This window comes from Megalobrama amblycephala, linkage group LG6 (genome assembly GCF_018812025.1).
Source record: "Megalobrama amblycephala isolate DHTTF-2021 linkage group LG6, ASM1881202v1, whole genome shotgun sequence".
In the NCBI taxonomy this organism is placed as follows: Eukaryota; Metazoa; Chordata; class Actinopteri; order Cypriniformes; family Xenocyprididae; genus Megalobrama; species Megalobrama amblycephala.
Window position 1 is genome coordinate 39,669,626 of NC_063049.1, and position 26,708 is coordinate 39,696,333.

General features: G+C 36.9%; 1 long non-coding RNA gene across 3 annotated transcripts in view; it reads left to right on the plus strand.

Annotated features, from left to right (window-relative positions):
- LOC125270704 overlaps nucleotides 1–26,708 on the plus strand; it is a 55,815-nt gene that overhangs the window by 11,065 nt on the left and 18,042 nt on the right. For 2 of the 3 annotated variants that reach the window (XR_007185426.1, XR_007185424.1), the window contains exons 2-3: nucleotides 5,077–5,292; nucleotides 19,634–19,735. This is a non-coding gene — a long non-coding RNA (uncharacterized LOC125270704). The remainder of the gene's footprint in view (nucleotides 1–5,076; nucleotides 5,293–19,633; nucleotides 19,736–26,708) is intronic. The other variant, XR_007185425.1, reaches the window with a different exon arrangement.

A 26,708-nucleotide genomic window follows, 5' to 3' on the forward strand; every position in this document is an offset into this window, starting at 1 on the left:
AATGAATTTTGGCATAAAAGAAAAATCGATAATTTTGACCCAAACAATGTATTGTTGGCTATTGCAACAAATATGCAATTACGAGAAAAAAAAAGTCAGAATTGCTAATTTTTATCTTTCAATTCTGACATTATAACACAATTGTGAGATAAAAAGTTGCAGTTTTTAATTCTGTGGCAGAAACAAGCTTCCATAACTTCAGTGCATCAAGTTTAAATGAAAAATGTTGTCTTGACAAGTAGCTGAAATAAAATACTTTTTATGTTTTATTCTATTTCAGTAAACATTTCTTTTATTTCAAGTAACAACTTTTTTGTATGGTTTTAGTTTCAGTTTTAGTTAACTATAATAACCCTTTTGCTAAGCTTGTTTCTGTATAACGGAAATGGCAGCAATTATCTTTTATTATTATTATTTTTTTCAACCTACATGAGCAGTGATTCATCCCTGACTGTATTGAACAGTTATTATTCACTTGTTATTTCAATGAGACAAAGGAAGTGCACCTGTGCATGACCTTTCCAGTAAGAGGAAGGAAACCGCATTGGTCCCGCTCTATGGATCAGAGCAAACGGCCCACATGTGACTTTAAATTGTACGGGTGTGTAGGATGATCAAAAAACACGTCATCTTCTCCCCTTCCCTCCCTTCTTCCCTCAGCCCAAAGATTCATTTGCCCCGATAAGTAAGGTGGAGTGACCACACAGAGGAAAATGTAATTGCTCTGAGGATATTGTACTCTCATAGTTCGGGAGATTTAAAGAGATCTCACTTTAATTTAAGTATTAACTTTGTTCTCCTAAAAATCCTTTTGGCAAAATGAAAATATGCAAAAATGAGACAACTGTTGACAAAGTAAGATTAGAGAGCTATACAACTAATGTGGATTGTATAGCTCATTTTATTTGGTAATGATAATTTGATGAGAAATGTTTGATATCTCTAACTTTGCAATCTTTGGTATCTTTTTCAATTTACATACATTGTCTTATTCTTGTTTTTTATTTATTTATTTTTTTTTATTGTATTTTCTACATTGTGGTGTAATTCTATTTCTAATGTGATTTACTATCTATCTATATATCTATCTATCTATCTATCTATCTATCTATCTATCTATCTATCTATCTATCTATCTATCTATCTATCTATCTATCTATCTATCTATCTATCTATCTATCTATCTATCTATCTATCTATCTATCTATCTATCTATCTATCTATCTATCTATCTATCTATCTATCTATCTATCTATCTATCTATCTATCTATCTATCTATCTATCTATCTATCTATCTATCTATCTATCTATCTATCTATCTATCTATGTATATATATATATGTATATGTATATGTATGTATATGTATGTATATATATACTATATATATATATATATATATATATATATATATATATATATATATATATCTATATATATATATATATATATATATATATATATATATATATATATGATTTTTCTTTTCTGTCTTCTCTATTTTTAACACATTTCTATCTTGAATGTGCAATGTAACTTTTATTTAGCTGTACAAAAACAGTCCGTTATGCTGCTTTATACTTATTTCAAGTTATTATCATAATCATAAACACGCTTGCTTGTAGTGCAAATAGTTTTACTGTTTACAGCACTTTGTTATTCTTCTAATTATTTACCTTCTGTTACGTTACCCTTTTGATTGGACTTTTATGTTGTATTTCTAGTATTTCCTGTTTCCTGTGTCTAGTTTTGTAGTCCCTTTGTAGTCCTTTTGTTTCATTGATTCCCCTTGTTTACATCCACAGGTGTGTCTTGTTAGCTTGTTTGTGTATATATAGCCTTTGTGTTTCCATGTTGTTTGTCAGGTCATGTCTTTTGAAAGCTGTTATATTGGTGCTCTCAGTTCTGTTTTCTTGCATGTTTGCATGTGAGTTATTTGGAAAAGAAAAGATTTTGCTGCTTCACTACCATAGTACCCATAGTACAATGCATCGTTGAAGACATCAACTAGCGAGTCACGAATGTTTCCCGAAACCTTATGGTCGCAAATTTTTGGTTTAACTACGTTGGTCAATGATGGTGGAGTAACTTCTTTTAATGAATCCATTTGAAATCTTGCCATAAATTACATGACATCTGAGGACTAATTCCTCATTTTCTCAGTTATTTTGCTTTATTTCCAGATTCAATCATAGGCTCGTTGCATACTAGAGCACGTACGCACTCTTCAAAAGATGCTCTTGACAAACTAAAAGACGTAAATGACATTTGTGTATTCATTCGAAATGAAACATATAGATTGTACTGAATTTCAGCTTGCTTATTTTGCTGAAGGTAAGGATTTATTAAGTCCTCGTGTCATACAGACAAGAAACTATGCTTCTAACCACAGCTCGAGAACTTTGTGATGCCGTTTGCGAACGTTTGTTGGATCTATGGTTTTGGGAAACACCGACTTTTGAGTGGGGTAATCGCTGTCAACATGAGTGACATCATTGACAGGCCAGGTCCACATTATCCATCAAAAGAAATAATGCGACTCATGCGAAGCCAAAACACAGAATTTGTCCCACTCAGGGACCGATACAATGATGCATTTGGACATTTGTGGTTGTTGATTCATTTATCATTTGCTACGTTCCCAGGTCAACGGTTCTGCCTGTGTTTTGTTCTCACTTATCCGAGGTTTCTGGGACATTAATGTCACACAGCGTGAGGTGTGTCTGACGGGTTATTCAGCTTCCCCAAGGCTTTCTGGAAGACCCCTAAACTCTTTCTTCTGCGTTCTCACACAGAACCTTTCTCTGTTTTGTTGGGGTCTGTGAATCAGACATTCTATTACAATATAATCATATTTCTTCCCTGCCCCTGCCAAAGGACATTAAATATCATCTTGGAACCAACACCGGGTTTATTTGAATCATCTGTATGCTTTTTGCTTGGCGTTTGACTCGCATTTAATAGGAAACACATTCATCATGTGTAAGAAGGAATTTACCTAGTGCATTTTGGGCCAAATGTGTTATTACTCTAAAATCAATTGACTAGAAAATTTGCGGATGTCATAGAGGTTGGAGAGCACTGACAAATTGTTGTAGTCCCCAATGGCACTCCATGTATTGAGCAAATAACAGGGCAAAACCATTTTCATTTCACATGTCATTCTGCTTATTTTAAAACATTATACTGAACATATCAGGAATAATTTTTCAATAAACTGAGATAAATTTATTGTTCATGCACATTCACTAACTTTGAGATCTTGTTTAAAAAAAAGAGGGGGGAAAAAAATAAAAATAAAACATGATTCACCTAACACTAACAAAATCCTCTTGAACATTTCCACCATTATTTATTCCATTTCATTACTTTTATTTGGCAACGATACATAAAATTGACCAAAATTTAGAAAAAAGCGATTCTATTGAACTTTCTATTCATCAAAGAATCTTGAAGGAAAAAAATCCACAAAAATAGCGACATCACTGTTTTCATCATTGATAATAATAAATGCTTCACCAAATCAGCATATTATAGTGAATTCTGAAGGATCATGTGCCTGCAGACTGCAATGGCTGCTGAAATTTGAAAAAAATGTTCAATATTTCACAATATTACTGTTACTGTATTGTTGATCAAATACATGCAGCCTTGGTGAGCTAAGAGACTTCTTTCAAAACCTTTGGAAAATCTTACTGACCCCAAACTGTTGAATGTTAGTGTAGTACATCTAACGCTTCTTGACCTTTTGTGCCGAGCATGTTGTTACAGCATATGGGGGCAATTCACAATGGGAATTCAATTCAATTAAATGCTTTTTAGCTAATTTAAGTGCTAAACCAATTGTAGGGCCCTATAAAATCTGTTTTATTTTTTCCCAAATTCCGTTTTTTTCTGTTTTAATTTTTCTGGATTCCGTTTTTTTCCGTTTTATTTATTTTTTGACTCCATTTTAATAGTTAAATTAAATTTCAGTAATCAAAAATCATGTCTAATTTATTGAAATAATGAATCTTGTCCAATTTACCAACAATTTAATAAAAGTTTAAAAAAAAAAAAAAAAAAAAAAAAAAAAAAACATTTTTAGGGCCCTACGTTTTATTCTTTCCCTCAAATTTTAGTTTTACCAAATTCTGTTCTTTTCTGGATTCCATTTTAATGGTTAAATTCCATTTTAATAATAAAAAAGCATGTCTAATTAATTGAATTCTTAAAAACAACAATATTAATTAATTAAAATATATATTTTTATGATTTTTTTTCTTCAGAAGAAGAAAAGTTATAAAGTGGCATACATTGTCAAACAATGTGCTGCACAACAGAGCTTTACTGTTAAAATTAAAACATGGAAGAAACACTGAGATTATTGTTTAAAATATATTTTAATAATTTATTGTTAAATCAATTTATCTAAATTCTACTGTACAACAGTAATATGTTTCTGTCAAGTTAAATCGAACTTTTATTTTGACGGTTTGCCTAGAGCTTTGAGTTTCTCTGTGTTTATGACGGTAGTTTTCTCAAATAAAGCGGTTAAATGCTGATGAAGTGACTTTCAGAGCAGCTCTGGAGATGAATTTGTGCGTTCATATAGTGAGGCGACAGAGGACGAAAACACCGCGAGCGTCGCATGTGCTTCAGTGTGCGTGCGCTCGCGCGATTGTGTGTGAGGCGGTGTGAGGTAAATGAAACTGCGCTTCAGAGTCACACAGGCATGCAGGATTCATGTTTAAATATTTTTTTTGCGGTTTAATATTCACAGTCACTAGTCTATATCGCGATTTAATTTACGTGTACTGACCTGCTTTTAATTAATTCATAAAAAATTTGACAAATTCTGTGACATTCCGCGTTTTTATGAATGCGGAATTATGAATGTAATGAATGTATGAATGTAAATTCCATTTTTATGAATGGATTCCGCGATTCCGTCCGCGATTCTGTGATCGCGGAAATTATAGGGCCCTACAGTTGAAGAAACAATTCTGGAAACCGCGACAATTTCAAAGCCTGTGTGTGTTTGTATGTGTTTGTATGTGTCTGCTTCTACATGTAGCGTGTGTATGTGTGTAAACAGAGAAGTCCGCAGATGCAGTGGGTTGTAGCAGGTGTAAATGGAGATGAGGTCCACAGGGCACTGAAATGGAAGCCAGTAGCAGCTGGAATGCCTTATGACTCAGAAGGTCATAAGGTCAATGGAGCAGCAGGCAGCAAACTGCATTTACCAGCGCAGAGATGCAGGGTGTGAGAAGAAACTGAAACTCTGTCCTCGGAAACTCAGATTGGGGTCATGGTGAGTATTAGACCCCATTTCATGCTTTCATTTGGCAGTTGGCACAAAATCGAAGACACGCAATACTGATGTCGGCTTATTCGTCCGTTCATTCATGTAAGCATGTAATATAGAGCTTCCGAAAAGGCAAAATAAAGAGGGGTGAAATTTTATTATTAAATATATATCCATGTTATGTATTATTTTATATATTTAAATGCAGCCTGGGTCAGCATAAGAGAGTTATTTTAAAATCATTAAAAAATCTTACTGACCCCAAACTTATAAAAGGTAGTGCTGCATCTAAATCATCTTTACTTTTTGTGTAGGGCATGTTATCACAATAAGAAGAATGCAATTAATTCAATACATTTATAATGCGCTGTATTATAATACAGTGCATTAGCTGACAAAATAACAAACCAAACTACTTGGAGAGCCTGAAGGTTTAGTGGATTCATGGTCACAGGCACTGAACGTCCATGTAGCCGTCATGATTGCTAGTGTGGTGTTTAGGTATATGTTACGCTCCTGAATGAATCTGTGTTTTTGAACAAATTGGTTCAATGATTCAGTGACTCACTCATGTTTCGATCCTAAATTAATTGGTGTTTTTGAGCAAACTGTTTGAGTAAATAAATAAATTACTCGCTCATAAAGATGGTCATGAAAAATGGCCAAAAAAATGTTGGTTGAAAATGAACAAACCCAGTGGTTGGGTAGTTTTATTTAACTTAACTATTGTTTAACAATTAATGTATTGCTTGCTTAAAATAAACTGTATGAAGTATGTTGGAAATTAACATTTATTAATGTTTAATAAATGAAAATGTATCAAGTTTAATGAATAGTGATTAGGCTAAACAATAAACATTTATGAAATTGCTTATTAATAAATGTTCACCTTTTATTATTGTTGCCTGTAGTAATTATTATGTGTCTGATTTTTAATTTCCAACCTATTTTGGGTTCATTTTAAGCCAGCCATATAGTAATTTTTAAACAATAGTTGGGTTAAATAAAACTGCCCAGCACGTTGGGCAAACATTTAACCCAATCACTGGGTTTGTCCATTTTCAACCCAACTTGATCTGTTTTTAACCCATAATTTTTAGAGTGTTGGTTCCTGAATGAACCAGTGTTCTTGAAAAAATCAAATCAGTCAATAGGGCTTTTCACACTTAACCCCGGGTTATTGTTTATAGTCCGAAATGTCCATTCAGTATAAACTTGATAGCTCTAGCATAACCTCGTATTGCCAATTGTACTATGTAAACAGGTTGTGTGCTGCGTTTATCCAATCAATGACACTGACACAGCAAATATGCAAATAAGTACGTTAACCCAGGGTTTAGAAATGTACACTGTGAAACGTCAGTTTATTTGGAATTAATTGATAGCCCTGCACTCTAAAAAATAAAACATTGGTTCAACAACAACAACAAAAAAAATATGTTAACATTTTCCACTAGAATTTTTAACTTATGCCAACTGGGAGAATTACATTAATTCAAAGCAATATTTTGAGTTGATCCAACATAATGTTTTAAGTAAGGTGAAGACATTTTTTTTGCCACAATAAAAACACATTTCTAAGTAACATGAACTTAATAATTGTCAACATGAATGCAACTATTTAAGTTGATCCAACATAATGTTTTAAGTAAGGTGAAGACGCTTTTTGGACACAACACATTTCTTAGTAACATGAACTTACAAAGCACCGCTTGTCACCATGATGGTAAATCCCCAAAAAACCACATTAACAGAAACTCTTCTAAATTAGCATAACAAAACACTAATTACTGCTAAATCTCCCTTACCATTAACCTTGAGCAAAAAACATTATATAACACTTAATTTTAGCATTTACTCTCCCTTTCAAGTGCCATGGGCAAATCATGATGGGAAATATAAATCCTAGCCCAGTTTCACTTAAGTTCGTCTAAATTAAAAGAAGTGTTCATATACAACTCAAAATAATGAAACACGTTAACACGTCATCAGATTGTATTTTACATTAACATAACTTAAAATTAAATACATTTTTGATTAACTGAAAATGTTAAACTTTGACAAGTCATGATAGTATGTTGAATCAATAGGCATAATTTGTGTGTCATCCAAGCTCAATAAAATAACAATTACAAGTAAAAAGTCTAACAGCATTTCAGAACTTGATTTTTTTATTTCACAACAATGTTTTATATTTAAGTAATGACTAAAGGTCCCCTGAATTAGTTTTTAGAGTGTGGGTGAATTATAAGCAGTGTGAAACGTAAAGCAAGATAAACCAGGATTCCATTTTCCCGCGGTTTAGAATGACCCACGGTTAACTATTTCAAGCGTGAAAAGCCCTAATGACTTGCTGATAAAGACAGTTACATGTCACCCTCTACTGATGTGTCAATGTAACCTGCAGAAGGAATCATTTAAAAATCCCCACCACTATTACACAGATTGACAGCCTGGTCTGGAACTCCAATGATAGACAAGCAGAGTGATACAAACCAGGACTCTTGGCCATTAAAATTAGATGACTGTAATGAACTGTTGAATAAATATAAAGTTAAGTTTTAAAAACAATAGATCTCTTTCAGATGATGACAGATGACCTGACAATGGATTCTTGAAACTGGTGCTTTGGTTTGTCTTGAATTCCACAATAACTCACAATAACTTAGCCCAGAGCGATATTTATCACATCAATGAAGACAGTCAATGTGCTGTGAGAGCTATGCTTCTCATGTGATTTATAAGGCTTTTCTCACACTGTTCGCCCAAATAGCATCACATACCTGTATGTCTGGGAAACTCAGGTGCCTCGCTCTGAGTAAATTGGTATTCCTAGAGATATTTAGGGCACAGAATGAACTATGCCACTTTATATCCCAGCACATGTCAACACAGAGAAAAACGAACAATGAGTGCGTCTGAACATACGCTCCACAACATTCCAGATAAACAATTTGCCTTTGTGGAGCGATCTGGCAGAGGCTTAAAGTTGAAGACAGTGAAAACACACACATACAACATAAAGTAGAAGAGTATTCTGAACCAAGCTGAGGTAGGATCCTGAACTTGACAAATATTCTTTTCTTTATCTTTGACATTGTTAAATAAGATAAAATATGCTTGCTTCTGAGCTTCTGCATCAAAACTGGAGAACTGTCCACAATATCTGATCCAGAACAGTCCAGCCCCATATAAACATTGGGGAAAATGGGAGAAAATGGAAAACAGGGGTAGGACATGTAAGCAGCGGGCTTATTTGAGGCTCTACGGCTCTGCCAGTAAACTCTTGGAAGCAGGATGCATCTAAAGCCGAGTCTGCAGGCTGCATAGTACGTACAAAAGGTCGTGACAAAAAGACATGGCATCTCAAAGGCCTCCGTCTTTCCACTCCATCACGAAGATAAAAGAAGCAAAATCGGATTATTTACCCCTCGGATCCCTGTCTTCCCTAAACTGAGCAGGCGTGCCTGGGAACGATTTGCTTAGCCATTATCCCAGGATATTTGGGATTCTGATTAACCACGCATTATGAGCCTGCTTTACCGGTGCTGGGATAAAAAAGAGTGCTAATCTCGGTCTCTAGCCCCCTCTCAGTCCATCTCACATTCATTTTTCTTCTCTTATTTGGATGTTTTCCTGACCCGAGAACCCAAACCAACAAGCTCAGTTAACATTTCCACTCCACTCAAATTCATCAAAGTCAACATGTTAAACTTGTGAACATTTCACATCGTATGCCTGCCAGAGCACATTCTCCCATAGGAAAGAAAAATGAGACAAATGAGATCTCTTTCTAAATTGATTGTCTGAGAGAGCAAATGAAGATTGATTTCCTGCTTTCAAGTCTCCTCTTGTGTTACAGAAGAGATCTCAACAATGTCTCAATATGTGGCACACCACCAAAATGCAAGTCAATATGAACTCAATATTTCTCAGTGATTTTGCCAAAAGTAAATTATCTGAGCTACACTGTCCATGCTAATCTTACAATACTTTTACTGTATAACAGCCATTATCTCATTTGTTTTTATTTTAATTTCTCCTTTGAGGCTAAAATGATACTTGAGTATATTTTTAAAACTCCTAAGTGTCCTAAGAAATCTAAGATGAAAGAGTAACCTCTGAGCAATAAAATTTGCATCTGACCAAGAGATTAAGAAAAAACAAAAAAGGAAGGAATGGAAATTCTGCCATTATTTACTCGCCTTCATTTTGTTTCAAGTTGTTTTCAAGTTACAGTAGCTCTTAGATGAAATATAAACCAAATGCCATTGGCTTCATAAAACACATAAGAACCAATGCTGATTGGCATCAATGGTGTACAATAGCACTGATTGAGAAACAATTCAACCATTTGAATGACTTAAATTTCTGTCTGTTTCTGACACAAAGCTTTCATATACCTTAAGACTTGGAATGTAGCGCACAAGTAGTATGGACTGCTTTTATGGGGCTTTTATTTGACCATATTTTTTTATTTTAATCATGACAGGTCAAGAGGACACCAAAGTTCAGAATAATGGTTTTATCAGAGCTGCTGTTGTGCTTGTGTTGCATTTAGAAATTTGTCTGCAGTCTGGGTGTTTTATCTGGGTCCTTCGCTATAGGTCACTCAGATCGGACTGAGATGAGTCTCTGTATCTGCAGCAGCCGTCTCTGGGCTTTCCTGTCCGTATGCATAGACCGCCAGGCGGATGACATGGCTTGTTATTCCATGTGTAAGGAATTGGCAAATTACACACGGAGAGATGAAAGGAACACTGAATTCCTGCCAGTACGTTCTTAGTCCGCAACTGTGAAAGCCAAGTGCTGGCGTCACCAATCAGGGTGCCGTTCACCTTTCCCAAGGGCGTTCGCTGTTGATTTAGATATCTGTGTCATGAACAGCTACGCAATTCGGTGAGATAATTATCAGATTAATACTGCTTTTAGCCCTGTAGAGACGTAATGGTCCATTGAAATTTCAGTCTCAGGTGTCCAAAGAGTTATAAAACCTGCCGAGAATGCCAGCGATGCGACACCCAATCTGTTCATCTTAGAAGGAAAGATGTAATACAGCAAAAAGCAAAGTAATAAGGCGCTGCGTAGAGGCCAAAAATAAAAAAATGTAATTTCAGAAGGTTCCTCAAGTGTTACATTTAATAATTGTTTTCATGATATTGGTTTTATGATGTACACTCTGTCATGTGTATGTTCTGATTAGTTCACCTTTTGTCTTGTCTGTATTAGTTCTCATTAATCACTGTGGTTTATAATTAGTTAAGTCTTGTCAGCTGTTTCCATTTAGTAGTCATTATCTGTGTATTTAAGTTCCTGTCTGTTCTCAGTTCATTGTCTGTCATTGTTTTTGGTGTAATGAGTGTTGTTGAATGAAAGACGCTCTTATGTATATCACTAGTTGTGGCAACCAGGGCGGGCGAGAGCCGTGAGGGAACGGCGAGAGGCCGGTTCCGGTCTCTTGTCCTTCACTGTCATCGCTCCTCCTTTTATGCTCTTGGAGCTCCTCCGTGAGAGACTCAAGGCCATTCCCTCACGGCTCTCGCCCGCCCTGCTCGCCACACTAGTAAACACTATTTCTGTGTTTACTACTATTACTTACTATTTCACACTAGTAAACACTATCACCTCCACCAGCTCGGTTTGAGGCAGAGTCCCCACTTCCACTTCGGTCCTCAAGGCCCATGTCTTCCCCTCGACCTGTCAGCCCGTCACCATCACCTCAGCCCACTGCTCCCTCATCGCCGCCTCAGCCTGTCTGCCCGTAGACTCTGCTGGGCTCCAAGTTGGCCTCCAGCGGTCGACGGCCAGCTTCCGACACGGACTTCCGGGGTTTCAGCTACGCCTGCACCCTGCATCCCTACACCGTCATCGGGCTGCACCCTGCATCCCTACACCGTCATCGGGCTACTCTCTCCCTCCCTCCCTCCCTCCCTCCCTACAACCTCCCCCCTCCCTACAACCTCCCCCCTCCCTACAACCTCCCCCCCTCCCTACAACCTCCCCACCTCCCTACAACCTCCCCCCCTCCCTACAACCTCCCCCCTCCCTACAACCTCCCCCCTCCCTACAACCTCCCCCCCTCCTACTCCCCCCTCCCTCCCTCCCTCCCTCCCTCCCTCCCTCCCTCCCTCCCTACCTCCCTCCCTCCCTACAACCTCCCCACCTCCCTACAACCTCCCCACCTCCCTACAACCTCCCCACCTCCCTCCCTCCCTACAACCTCCCCACCTCCCTCCCTACAACCTCCCCACCTCCCTACAACCTCCCCACCTCCCTACAACCTCCCCACAACCTCCCCGTTGTCCTCGTTCACTCCAGCGTCACCCCGGTCATCCGAGTCATCGTCACCACCTTGGTCCTGCGAGCCAGCAGCTCAGCGCCAGGTTCGTCAGCCGCAATGTTCCGCCGGTTCCTCCACTCACCATAGTTCCGCCTCTGTTGATCAGTCCCAGGGTTCCGTCTGCACCTGCGGTCAGGACTCCACCCTGGCTCCTCCCACCATCGACACCACCATGGTGGCTGTGGCCAACTCCTCCGGGCTCCTGTCCATCCGTCACCAGCTCCACGCCCTCCACCGAAGCCTATACCTTCTTCCTTCATCATGTACTGTTTGTCATGGCGCGAGGATGCGCCTTTCCGAGGGGGCGTTATGTCACGTGTATGTTCTGATTAGTTCACCTTCTGTCTTGTCTGTATTAGTTCTCATTAATCACCATGGTTTCTAATTGTTAAGTGTTGTCAGCTGTTTCCGTTTAGTAGTCATTAAGTTCCTGTCTGTTCTCAGTTCATTGTCAATCATTGTAAGTGAATGTAAGACGCACTTGTATATCCAGTCAAGTTTGGACTTTCCCATAATTTTAAATATATTTTATATCTAAATGTTTATGCCTAAATGCTTGAAATTAGTTTGAAATAACAAATAGAAATTGCTTATAGTCCTATTCATTTGATAAAGTTGGATCGGATACTAAAGAATAAGTATATTTTGTCCAAACTTTTGACTGGTCATATATTTAGTTTGATATACAGTATTTGTGTTTGTTTCAATGACTATGTTTTCATATGAAAACTGGCCATAGCTTGATTCTGCATGCATTATCTGAAGTTGTATTGTAATAATACATTTTATTTACAAAAGGTTTATTAATAAAATGCAGTTGACAAGACTTAGGAACATACTGCGACTCTCCCATTCCACCACATATGTCTATTACCGATACATACCTTACTGTACTCAATATTTAGTGTTCAGTTTTGCTATATAAGACTTAGGATCCAGAGCCTGAATGCATAAAACTGTACACTCAATATTGAGTACAGTATGGTATGTATCGGTAATAGACAAAGCAGACATAGCAGACTAATCCTCTTAACATGACCTTATCCTCTAAGAACAAAGGTCTCTAATGATGAAATAGTGCACAGTGTTCTGCAAAGAGCAGACCTGCCTCCAGCGTCCACCCACCTACCCATCATTAGCACAGTCATCAAAAATTTAAGAACTTACCAGGGGATTCATACAGGAAACTGGGATGAAACAGCACTTCACAATAATTTTCTGGGGAAATGCAGAACTCATTCATCTTGAAAGTCATAATTATATTCCTCAGCATTTTCAGTAAAACAGTAGGATTGCCAAATCAGCTCTGAAAGCTTCATTTTGAGGATTTTGCATGATACATTCATTTTTGTGGCAGCTCAAGGATTTGTTCTACAAGAAGTTGCATTCTGTGTTACTTTATTGCCTGCAGTTTATTGCTCAGCTTATGCAGTAAATGGAAACGCTGTGATGTCATACCTCCTGAAATAGGTTATGAGCTACAAAGGGCCACGTTGGATGATTTATGGCCATTGCATACAATCGCTCTAATGTACCATGAGCTCTCTTTATTAAATAAATGTATTTTAGCTTCTCAGGAGATGATTTACTATGGAGTGTTTTCAGCGGGCACATATTTTACTGGCTGAACATGTAGTGTGCTAAAAGAGCCACATAGCATCTGTCGCTCCACATCTGCTCTCCAGGAAACTTCTCAGTCCAACCGTTATCCATATATTTATTTATGGACCGTACCAATCTCGTTAATGCCAAATTTATGGCATGCGTTTCAGTAACATAGTGATGCAAAGTAATAATAATGCAGGTTGCATCATGTCAGGCTGAACGACTGGCTGGCTAGGCTGAGGAAAATAACTTTATGATGGGAAAATGTCCAGACTAGTTTCAACAATTGCTTTCAGATCAGTTTGAGTCTTAATTTCAATGAATCATGTTGAAATTTCGCAATAGGCCTTCATATAGTTTATAGGAAAAGTTTACTCAAAATGAATATTTGTCATCATTTATTCACCCTTGTGATGTTCCAAAACATATGATTTCTGTAGAGCATAAATGGGAAAAAAAGAAAGAAAGAAAAAATAAAATATTTTCCCATACTCTATTCCATGTAATTGCAGTGAAAGAAGACCAAAGCTTTCAAGCTTCATAAAGAAAACAAAACCATCATCAGTGTTGCCAAGTCCACGGTTGTCCCGCGAATCCGGCAACTTTTACGTTTTTTTTTTTTTTCTTTTCTTTTTTTTCCTGTGGGTTGATTTCCATCCCGTACATACAATTTAGGCTCCCCAACACCCCCAAAACACCCCCCAAACGTACAAATTCAGTGGAGAATTCGGCCGCCCAATGGAGAAAATTGCATTGGGCTATTTTTGGGCTATTTTTGCACCATCACAGTATCATAAATATAGCCCATATGACTTGTGCACTATATTCCAAGTTTTCTGAAATCATGCAATAGGTTTGTATGAGGAACAGACAGAATTTTCAATTTTTAAAGTCATTATTTACTGAAAAACTTAACATCAACCTTATTCAATTGATAAAGTTCAATTGTATGATTTGTGAATGAACTATTATTTTGAGTTAGATCTTTTAAATGAATCAGTTCACAACTGTTCTGTATGACTCGTTCATATACTGGACTGACACTGTTATAACTCACTGAATTGAGTGCTGTAGTAGATTTTATATGAATAACAATGTCAATTTTGACTGTACATGACTTCAGAAGACTTGAAATATGGTCCATGAGTTATATAGATTACTTGTTTGTACATTTTTTGGTGCTTTTTATTCTGAAGCTTGAAAACCATTCATCCCAATTGCATGGAAAACAACAAATAAAAATTTAAAAATTTCTGCTTCTATGTTCCAGAGATGAAAGAAAGTTTCTGAGGTTTGGAACATGAGTGCAAGTACATAATAGCAGAATTTTCAGTTTTGGGTGACCTGTTCCTTTAAGGCTACATAGTCCTTCAAACCATAAACATCAGTTTTACTGCAGCTGTTTGTGGATGATCTTTTTTGATAAATTCTCAAAAATATGAGTCACTTATTCTCTTTGTTCATATTATCTCAGTTACATCATTCTTGATTCAGCGAACCTCTGTTTTCTTCCAACACGGATCTCTGCGACTTACCGTCGTGAATCCTCTACGCATTATCCAGCTGAGCCTTTTTTCTCTTTTCAGTCTCCGCTTTTACTGGAATTCTGTCCTGTGACCTTACTCTAGTGCTAAACTATGTGCCGTTAAAATCAACAGCCTTGAGGGGACGAGTTGAGGACAAAATAAAATAAGCAGCACTTCAACACATTGGCCTTATTTTAACAAACAATGCTAAAGATAGATTTTGCCATGACCAAAATATGGCAGCTGGAGTGTATGTCACAGAGTGTGTGGTTTCCTTAATCAGTGGTGTGTAGCTTATGTGCAAAGGAGCCAGGATTGTATTTTCTGAAAAAGTACTGACTTCCAGGTTCAGTCTCAGCATGGATTGACCTGTTGCCTCGTTACACAATTTTCTCTATCCATTAACTTTGCTGTATTGCTGCCTCCTGGGAAGTTCATACTTACAAGTTCGGAAGTAATAATTGTGCTGCAATTATTTCAAGGTCACGGGTGAGATATTTCTATTTTAAATCTCTCACGTCGAATCATGCTGTGAATGCAGTCCATTGCTGGATGTTAGGAATATTAGGCCTATAAGAAACCAATGTTTTTGTATGTGTATTTTTGTTAGGCCCAAACCCAGAAACGATTTAGAATTTTAGCACTTCCAGTTCCATCATCCCGAGGTTGTGTTTATGCAAAGTTCTCTCATGAAACTCTAGATGGCGCAGGCTGATGGGTCCTTAACCCAAACTGATGATATTCACAGTGTTAACTACTTGGCACAAGCTGATTGGTTCATGTCGCATCTGCAGCCAATGAGCTTGCTGCTCAACATTTAAATGGCTGGTTAGCATTCACTATAGCAGTTTACAGTACGCTTTCAGAGTTCCTCTGATACCTCCACCTTCCCCAGCTCCACCTGTATAGATCTGCCATGTTCTCAGAGGGTACATGAGCACTGAACAGCTGCTGACGACCTGGAGCTAGCATCTCCGAAAATGTCTAAACAAATTGTAAAATAGGCGCTATGAATAGATGAGAGTCACATATTCCAGGTCTAAACAACTACATTCTCATCTAAAAAAACTCTTAAAACTACAGTTCGTGGTACAACAAGTGTAGTATTTGTAAAAACTACAGCGGATTTGCTCGGCTGCCAAAGGTAGGAGTGCTGTTATCACTAGAATATTGCATGGCTCTCAGCCAATCAGATTCGAGAACCAGAAAGAACTGTTATATAAATATATATATATAACACTGTCATATCCATTACCATGCTAAAAATCTCCCGAGAGTTGTCATGATAGAAATACAGTAATTGTGCTCTTGCAAACTATTCCAACTTTTTACCTTTGTTGTTTATATTTAGGCTTCAAAATTGATAAAGATTCTGTTCATTTGTAAAGATTGTCATGATGAAGGAAACTTGGAAGAATCATAAACTTTTGTTGGTCTCAGACCTTATTTTTTGGAAGAAAAAAAAAAGCCAATGGAAAAAATCCTATTGTGTTTTTGTTGAGGGAACCAGGCTGATGGTAAATTCTGGGTTGGCCTACAAAAATATGTCATCACTTCAAGAGCTCTGAATTGTTGATCGTCAACAAAGAAATCTCCTACCAACCAAACTGCGGCACATAGGCAATGCTAATATTTGTTTTTCAGGTGCATGATTGCCAACAGAGGGAATGATTTGCAGTTTTACATCCCTTTCTCGAAATATGTTTGCTAAATAGGTTTCATTATATTGTGATGTATGATTTTTTTTCTTAACAGTGAATTTATCATACATCTTAGCTAGGTGCTGAGTTATAAATTTTACAATTTGGATGTCAAAGTGCCATTCTATAACACTTTTCCAAGTAAGAAAATCTGAAAATTCGCATTTTCCAAGTTGTACAGAACGCACCATTGCACCTAGACAACTTGACAAGTGATTTTAGTCTGACAAAATCAATGCACTGGGCCATGACATATTTCTCTCTTTTTAGCCCTTTAGGCAGTAATATTAACTGATACAGAAGCTCTGTTCCAAACCCTAGTAAGTTAAATAAATGTTACCATACATGTATGGAAGATCATTAACAATGTGTATGAATGTGTCATCCTAATAGCACTCTTTGTGCATGCCGTCATCATGTTTGTAGCTAATGCATATATATATATATAGTTTATTTCGTCCACCATCTTGGGTAGATTTTTTTTTCTTCTCTGAACTCCATTGTATATAGTTTATTATATTGCATATTGTACTACTATATAGTTATAAACCACAACACCAAAATGATGCTGTACCTTTATAGCCATAATGTCAGGAAAGCACTTAAAATGCTCCCTCTATAGGCAGCTCACTACATATTGGAACAGAGTCTGAGAAGTTAATTTCAAGGTGCCTTTCAGATCAGTTTTTAGCTATTTTAGACTGCCTTTGTGTCTACTCTGATAATATGGTCCTCGTAAGAGTGCATCCCTACTGGTCTGCCTCTTCCCTTATCATCAAACTCTATTTATAGGCCAGCACATTGGGGTAATCATCACCCCGGATATTTATATCACTACGTTTTGTGCGACCACAGGGCTGGCAGACTCCTTTGCCACTGTGTCATTATTCCAGAGCAGTGGCGTCTTCGCGTGTAATCCCTGCGACTGAGAGAGCGTGTGCACGCCGCAGCTCTCTTTTCCTCATGCTGTGTTCAGGCCTGGCACATACCCTTGTGCTGTCAGCCACCAACGCCACCACACTGACGTGGGGTAGCATTCAAGTGCCACTGGTCCTATAAATTACATGTTAAGTCATGTATGGACCTGGAGTCTGCTTTTAAAATATTTGGGTTCTGGAGAATTTAACAAGGTGTGGCATACATGAAAGCCTTTTTCTGTCACTCATTTAAAAGGGGATTGAGAAAAACAACAGTGCACCAGACAGTTAGGAATCCAGGGTGCTAAAATGCAAAACACTTTTTTTCTGAATAATAGCTCTATTCATTGAATATGGGTTGACATTTATTATAAAGCACCGTCAGGGTGTTATGTAATACGTTTAAAACACTGTCCTGGGTGAACAGGCACAGCACAAACACTACAGCTTTCTGTCTGGAATTTATCATAGAGATGAAATTAGGCTCTGCTTTCTCGTGGCACAACCGATAGTTGAAATAACCCACAACTCTGTCAACTTTTACTGCCACCGTCTTTGTTGGTTTTTATAGGGTTTCTATGTTGTGTTTATTTCTCCCTACATACTCAGTAGGGAATATAGCTACTGTAAATGGCTTCAAATACTATATACTGTACTTGTAAGCTTACTTCATTTAACACAATTTGCTCATTGCTGCCATGTGATTGGCTGATTAGATATTTGCGTTGACGGGGAGTTGAACAGGTGTACCTAATAAAGTGTCCAGTGAGTGTCAAGAACCATGTATATTCAATACATGTATTTCCATGATTTTGCAAGCATGAAAAAACAATTCAGTTTCTGGAGTTTTGGTGTTGGAATTTGGTCCCATTTTTGCCTGATATAAGTTTCCAGCTGCTTAAGAGTTTGTGGTCGTCTTTGCCGTATTTTTTTCGTTTAATGATGCGCCAAATTTTTCTATAGGTGAAAGATCTGGACTGCAGGCAGGCCAATTCAGCACCGAGACTCTTCTATGATGAAGCCATGCTGTTGTAATAACTGCAGTATGTGATTTTGCTTTGTCCTGCTGAAATACACAAGGCCTTCCCTGAAACAGACGTTGTCTGGAAACCTTTATACACCTTTTATCATTCATAGTGCCTTCTAAAACATGCAAACTTCCCATACCGTATGCACTTATGCACCCCATACCATCAGAGATGCTGGCTTTTGAACTGAACGCTGATAATACGCTGGAAGGTCCCCCTCCTCTTTAGTCCGGAGGACACGGCATCCGTGATTTCCAGCAAGAATGTCAAATTTGGACTCGTCTGACCATAGAACACTTTTCCCCTTTGAAACAGTCCATTTTAAATGAGCCTTGGCCCACAGGACACGACCATGTTCTGAACCATGTTCACATATGGCTTCCTTTCTGCATGATAGAGCTTTGGCATCTGCAGATGGCACGGCGGATTGTGTTTACTGAGAGTGGTTTCTGGAAGTATTCCTGGGCCCATTTAGTAATGCCATTGACACAATCATGCCGATGAGTGATGCGGTGTTGTCTGAGGGCTCAAAGACCACGGGCATCCAATAAAGGTCTTCGGCCTTGTCCCTTACGCACAGAGATTTCTCCAGTTTCTCTGAATCTTTTGATGATGTTATGCACTGTAGATGATGAGATTTGCAAAGCCTTTGCAATTTGACGTTGAGGAACATTGTTTTTAAAGTATTCCACAATCTTTTTATGCACTCTTTCGCAGATTGGAGAGCCTCTGCCCATCTTTACTTCTCAGACTTCTGCCTCTCTAAGACATCCCTTTTATAGCTAATCATGTTACAGACCTGATATCAATTAATTTAAGTAGCTGCTAGATGTTCTTCCAGTTTCTTGCTTTTTCAGCCATTTGTTGCCACCGTGCCAACTTATTTGAAACCTGATCAAATTTGAAATGAGCTCATTTAGTGGATGCTATGTTATCCATTGTGAATAAAATATTGGCTCATGTGATTTGAAAGTCTTTTATTTTTCATTTTATTCAAAAAAAAAGGGTATTTGGTATTTGGGTTGTGTGTGTGTGTGTATATATATATATATATATATATATATATATATATATATATATATATATATATATATATATATATATATATATATATATATATATATATATATATATATATATCATAGTTAATATCATAGTAAACTTTGTATTCATCCATGTCTTTTTCTGTCGTGTTTTGTATTGATGTACACTTGTTCTCTTTTGTTTGCAGTGCCCTTTGTACAGAGCATGCACATTCATGCTCTATACATTTTGAATCCATTTTGGCCGAATACGTGAAACCCACGAAATCCACTTCTCAAGACCCTATCAGGTGATTGGAACAGACTATTCATGTTTTGACCATGTGTCATTCTCTAAAAACATGTATTCCTCCAATCCTAAGCAATTACAAAGATAACACTTGACTTAAAGAGGTCATGTTTTGAGGAATCAAATTTTCCTTGACCTTAAGCTTGGGAATAAGAGCAGGGAAGCACAGAAATTCATTGCACATGCAAAAAAAGGCATTTACATTGAGTACTGAATATGCTAGTTTAATTATAAGGGTCAGCGAGAGGGTGGGAAATGATCATAAAACTATATTATATGGAAAAATGATATATTATATGAAAATTGTATGATTATGACCTCTTTAAACAGCAGGATACCGTTGCATGCTATGTCAGTATGTACGGCACAGCTGTGTTGGACATCCAGCAGGTGATGATGTCTGGCATATTGGCTCAGGAATACTGTTTGTGGAACACTGGTTTAAGTGGAATGCATTTTGCCAAGTTTTTTTAGTCAACTCAAAGGAATTTAAGGTTTGATTACAAAAAGGCTGCGGCAGGGAGGAGGCTAGATGTGTCTCGGAGTTAGAGCCGCCTGAAGTATTTCCACCTGGTACATTTTGTCTAGACTAACATCATAGCTCTCGTGCACTCACCTGAAAAAGAAGTCGGAACAGAATGACACTTGCGTGTGGGTGTGAACGTGTGCACTGGGGCATCGGCAACTTAAGCAACAATGGACAGGTTTGGAAACCTGATGCCTCTTAAGCATATTTATGCCTGGTTAGATTTCAACCAGTGTAACTGTTTCCCAGAATCCTGAATTTCACCCTCGTTCTATTTTCAGCCTTGGAGGCTGTTAGTTTACATAACTGTTCAGAAATACTTTATCCAAGTTAACAGTTCCCTTCAATCATTGTGAGTATGGTTATTTAATAAAGAAGAAGTCTGGTTTGTTGATTAAAAAATGGGTAAATTATGAATAATATACACAAGAAAAGAAACACAAGATTTAAAGTCCAAAATCCAAAATTAAAAAAGCTCAATGTGTGCACAAAAAGCCTCATGTTTCTTTAAATGTACAATTTTCTTTAACAAAGCAATAAGCCACGAGAGGTCGTGTATTACAGTGATTTAGATTAGAGGATGGGGGTGTTGGAAGAAATTCACTGTATCGTACCTTGAGTAACTTGTTGTTTTTATAAAAATGACAGCATCAGCAATATGATCAAAAACACATGTTCCTTCATCAGTTACTAGGGCTAAAATATATAATCATTACTAATCAGTTGTTTCTTAGTTAACATGCATTCTAAGGCTAGAAAACATAAATAATAGATGTAAAAAAAAAAAAAAAAAAAGTGTAAATAATACTGTACACATAGCTATCTTTAATGTTTTTGAAAGAAGTCTCTGATATTATCGAAATACTGAAAAAAAAACAGTAATATTGTTAAATATTATTACAATTTAGAATAATGGTTTTCTATTTTAATAAACTTTTTTTTTCTTTTTTTTTTTTGTGATGCAAAGCTGAATTTTCAGCATCATTACTCCAGTCTCCAGTGTCACATGATCCTTCAGAAATCATTCTAATATGCTGATTTATTATTAATGTTGAAAACAGTTGTGCTGCTTAATATATGCTTTTTATAATCTGTGATACTTTTTCAGGATTCGTTGATGAATTAAAAAGTTTAAAAAAGAACAGCATTTATTTAAAATAGAAATAATATCAAATATACTCTACCTTTCAAAAGTTTGGGGTCAGTAATTTTTTTTCTTTCTTTCTTTTTTTGAAAGAAAATAATAATTTTATTCAGCAAGAATGTGTCAAATGAATAGTAAACACTTATATTAGAAAAGATTTCCATTTTGAATAAATGCTGTTCTTTTTTTTTTTTTTTTTTTTTTTTTTTTTTTTTTTATCAACTTTTTAACTTTTTATTCATCAGTGAATCCTGAAAAAAGTATCACAGGTTCCAAAAAATAAAAATAAATAAATAAATAAAAATATTAAGCAGCACAACTGTTTCCAGCATTGATAATAACTGTATCAAATCAGCATATTAGAATGATTTCTGAAGGATCATGTGACACTGAAGACTGGAGTAATGGCTGATGAAAATTCAGCTTTACACCACAGAAATAAATTATATTTGAAAGCAAATTAAAATGGAAATTTTAATTTTGTTTAATTTTAACATTGTTTTAAATTGTAATTATATTTCACAATATTTTTCCTGTATTTTTGAAAAAAAAAAAAAAACATGCTTGATGAGCATAAGAGACTTGTGGCTGATTAGTTCACTTGTTGAGCTTACAATGAGTGAAAATGACTTTACTTTTGTTAAATATCCTGTCTGGGTTTGTTTTACGAGTCAGCACTTTTTAACACCGTATATACGCGAATGTGTAAAATGCTTCTTTCATGCACCTTCATCACTGTGGGCGAGATGTCATCATATACTCGAGGAAAAAAGGCAATATTGCCATCCTCTCTTCCACCTGTAACGGCTAATAATTGTATGTCTGAGTCTCTTAGCATTGTGTAGCAAAGCAACCAGTACAGATAAACTGAATATTGACTACACTGTCAATCAGCTTTCAGACTGCAGTGTGAGCAAAAAGACTCTTACAGTCAACATCGCACTATAACCAAATGCTCGTCAGGATTCAGAGTCCCGTGGGCTGAGTAATCATACCAGGAGCAAATTTAGCTTCATAAGGGCTGTTAAAAAGCAGAAATGGTTACACACAGACTGAGGAGAGTATAAAATTCTGGTTGCCTAATTGGTGACAGGATCATGAGAGGACCTGCAGTATACCGTCCTCACGCTAATTTAAGCTTTAAGCATTTGGGCCTCAGTGCCCCGCCCCTGCTGGGACAAGAGCACAATGTTATGGCCTCCAGATGGAGGGTAATGGGCCACACCTGAGCTCGTAACCCTGCGTCTTTGAGCTGAAAGCCTGACTCAGCCAAACACACACCAGGATCTCTTCCCACTGCGGGCGGCCGAGCAACATGGACACAGCCATTCCCAGTATTTAGTGCCAAACCAATCCTCAGCTGATGCCTATTTAAAACTCTCACTTATTTACAATCTCCATCCCATCTTACAGCCAGTTTCTCCTACATACAATCATTTAAGTTATGTATTCCTGTGATGGCAAAGCTGAATTTTATGAATTGCTAAACTGTAGGAGCTGGTTTTCAACTCCTAAGTTTAAAAAGTTTAAAATAAGACGTCAAATCACATTGTGATATAAGTGATTAGATTAACAGGTGTGCAGTAAAAATAATTAACAATACTTCATTGTTTAGAAATGCAAGGCACATGAATTGACTGCATGGGTTTGTGTGTCGTGTCTATTTGCGTGCGTGCAGTTCAACTGTTCGTTAAAGGAAGCATGAATATAGAATGTCACGCAAAGTGATAAGTCCATTAAAATTTTAGAAAGGTTAACCTGAACCTTTCTAACGTGAGAGTTTCTATTCTTAGCTGACCTTCTATTTGTGGAGTAACTTAATCAAACAGATATCCGGCACTTGAGGTGTCAGTGGACGTGGTGTCACACGTTTCCGGTTACGTTTAAGTGTTCTAAACCTTTTTAGGGCCAAAGAAAAGTTCCTCTGTTCAGGGAATTGATTTGCTTCTTAATAGATAGGCACATGTCCACTATCTGGATGGATTGTTCATTTGTACAGCAGACAACACCAACATGAAGTTAGTAGGTTACAGTAAAAATTTGAAGTGGTCCAAATTATTGTTTGATTTCTATAATTTCTATTTTTTGGTGATGGTGTCTTTTTAAAAAAGTTTAACTGGTAACACTTTACTTGAAGGGGTGTGCATAAGACTGACATGACACCTTCATAATCTTGACATGACACGTGTCATGAATATGAAGGAGGTTTTATGCATGTTTATGACAACTGTCATTAAGTGTCATTCGCTCAATTATGTAATTTTTAATGCAAAGATGACATTGTTTGAGATGTCTTTGTTACGACAACTTGACATAAACCAATACATCATAACCTGTCAGTGTCTTTGTCATGACAACGTGACATTAGCAAAACATCATAACCTGTCATAAACATGACATAGCAGATTAATTATCAAACTTAATTAGCTTTATGGGTTAACATTACATTACATTATTTTGGTAACATTTCAGTATAGGGAACACATATATAAATGATTAACTATGACTTTTCCCTCAATAAACTCTTAATTTACTGCTTATTATAGTTAATTGTTAGGTTTAGGTATTGGGTAGGATTAAGAATCTAGAATAAGGTCATGCATAATAAGGCATTAATATCTGCTTTATAAATAGCCAATATTTTAGCCATATGAATGGTAATAGTAATAAGCAACTAGTTAAAAGACCCTAAAATAAAGTGTTACCATTATTTTATAACAGTGTCATCTTTTTTACGAAATTTGAAATTGTCTATTATCTGACCTTCTGTTGGAGGAAACTTAAAAAAAAAAAAAAAAAAAAAAAAACATGAAATGAAAAATAGTCATGACGCTGTTATAAAATTATTTGTCAGAGTATTGTCACTTAATGACATTTTAATGACAAGTTCAATTTGTACCACTGTACTTGACTACATATTTATGACACTATTATAATGGCCTCATGACAGCCAATGTCAAAACTAGCGACATGACAGTTTAATGTAATGTTAACCCATAAAGCTAAATAATGTCAAGTTGTCATGACAAAGACACTGACAGGTTATGATGTATTGGTTTATGTCAAGTTGTCATAACTCGGACATCTCAAACAATGTCATCTTTGCATTAAAAATGACATAATTGAGTGAATGACACTTAATGACAGTTGTCATAAACATTCATAAAACCTCCTTCATATTCATGACACGTGTCATGTCAAGATTATGAAGGTGTCATGTCAGTCTTATGCACACCCCTTCAAGTAAAGTGTTACCGTTTAACTTGATGTAACACTCTCTATAATTACACAGCAAAATTATCTTTAGAATCTGAATGCTCATTTATTTTACAGCTCTGTGCGCAGTTATTGACTCATTTGTGTATTTTTTATATTCAAAGGAATTTTAGGAGAAACATCTAAGACAAAGTTTTAAGTCTCCTGCTTCTCAGATGTTTCCTCAAATGTGTCTTCTGACACATCTGATTGCAACGGTCATTAATCGGCTGTCGGTGAACATGTCAAACTAGTGATAAAAGACTACAGATTTTTGCCTAGGATTATAGGAATCTTTTAGGATTCTCAAAATTTGTCTCAGATGACCAAATTGTGGCCAAAATCGCAGTGTGCACCCACCTTAAGTCTCATAATCCCTGAACAAGCAATGCGATTTTTAAGTCTCCTGCTTCCCAGATGTTTCCTCTGAGAAAAAAACAAAGCAAAAACAAACAAGTGATCTCAAATGTGTCTTCTCTAGAGTTTTAAAGCAGATCTAAATGTTTCAAACTGTGTTCAGATGTCAAAGATCTCAATATGAATTCAACGCTTCTCATGAAATTATTTCAAGACCAAGTAACCTAAGTTATGCTTTTCACATTCATTTTATAACTCTATAGGCTACTTTTACAGTATGCAGCTACTGTTTATTTTATTTCTCCAAATAAATTTAAGAAGAAACATCTGGACAACACTAACGAAACAACTGAAAGCATGAATAACATAAGACAACATAAACAAGACATGAACTAGCATTTACTAACAGCTTGCGCCAGCGCAAACCCTCTTTTGGTGTTAAAAAACTATTGTCAGGATTTACTCAAGACACGCAGTGAAAAATCAGCGCTGAAAAGGCATGGACACAGGTATTTTTGCAGCTGACCTTATTGCATATGAATTTGTTGGAGTTTCCCTTTCAGACGCAAAAATTTATGGGAGGAGAGTATCTAAATGAATCATGCTAGGTGATTTACTAAGGTTTGCACTAGTCAATTTACTGGTATTCGCGACATCATTTACCACCCCAAAAAAGCATGTCTTAAACCAGATGCTAATTTGTGCTGCTCTTGGTAGATTGCATTGGTCATTATGGAAATGATCTGGCACCATCTATGTTCTTTAATTTGCATGTCGTCAGTAGATTACGTGCAGAACTTTCCACTCCCGTTGCTCTTTTGGAATTGCGCTCTCACGCTAATTTGTCCTATTTAGTAAATCTGGCCCTAAGACCTGAAAAGACCCCATTGATCTCCAAAATGGGTCTCTTCTGAAGATTCAAAAGAGACGTGCTAGGGCCAGTCTTGTTTCCACTGTCACTTCTGGGGCTTGATCGGGCCTCCTCAGGGCCAACGGCCAGAGGTTTTTGGCCCGCCAAATACCTTGGACTAAAGCGGGCCAACTGGCTTAAAGAGTGGTCACGAACAAAGGCGTGTGCAAACCTGTGCTCAGGTTTGTCAGGATACCAGGGTCTGCGATCAAAAGTAAGAAATCTTGAAATTAATTATTGCTCTTTGCTTATATGTCAGCTATTGACTCATTTGTATCCATCTTTACTTTAAAGGAAAGTTAGGAGCAACTAAAAGCTCATTAAGTCTTATGAGCCATGAACAAAGACCCCAGTGATCTCAAATGTGTCTCCTCTTTAAATAGATCTCAATATCTCAAAGACAGCAACCTCTTCAGTTGCCATCCATCACTCAAATTTCAGCAGTGCCTGAATCTTCTTAGCCACGACAGAGACCGGATCACCAGCAGTTCTTTCATGCGGAATGAGCTGGTTTAAGCTGGTCCAGCTGGTCATAAGCTGGTCCAAAGCAACTAGCTCCAGCTTATAACCAGCTCAGGACCAACTAAGAACCAGCATAAACCAGCTCAAACCAGCTGCCATGCTTCAAAACATACCTAACCAGCATGTTGGTTTTTTTCAACAGGGTATTGAAAAATAGAGCAAATAAACAGTGATGCAATTCCAGGGCCACAAGGTCTTTGACATTACACAACACTACTTGTTGCTTTCATGATTATTTGTTCCATGATTAATTGTTATTC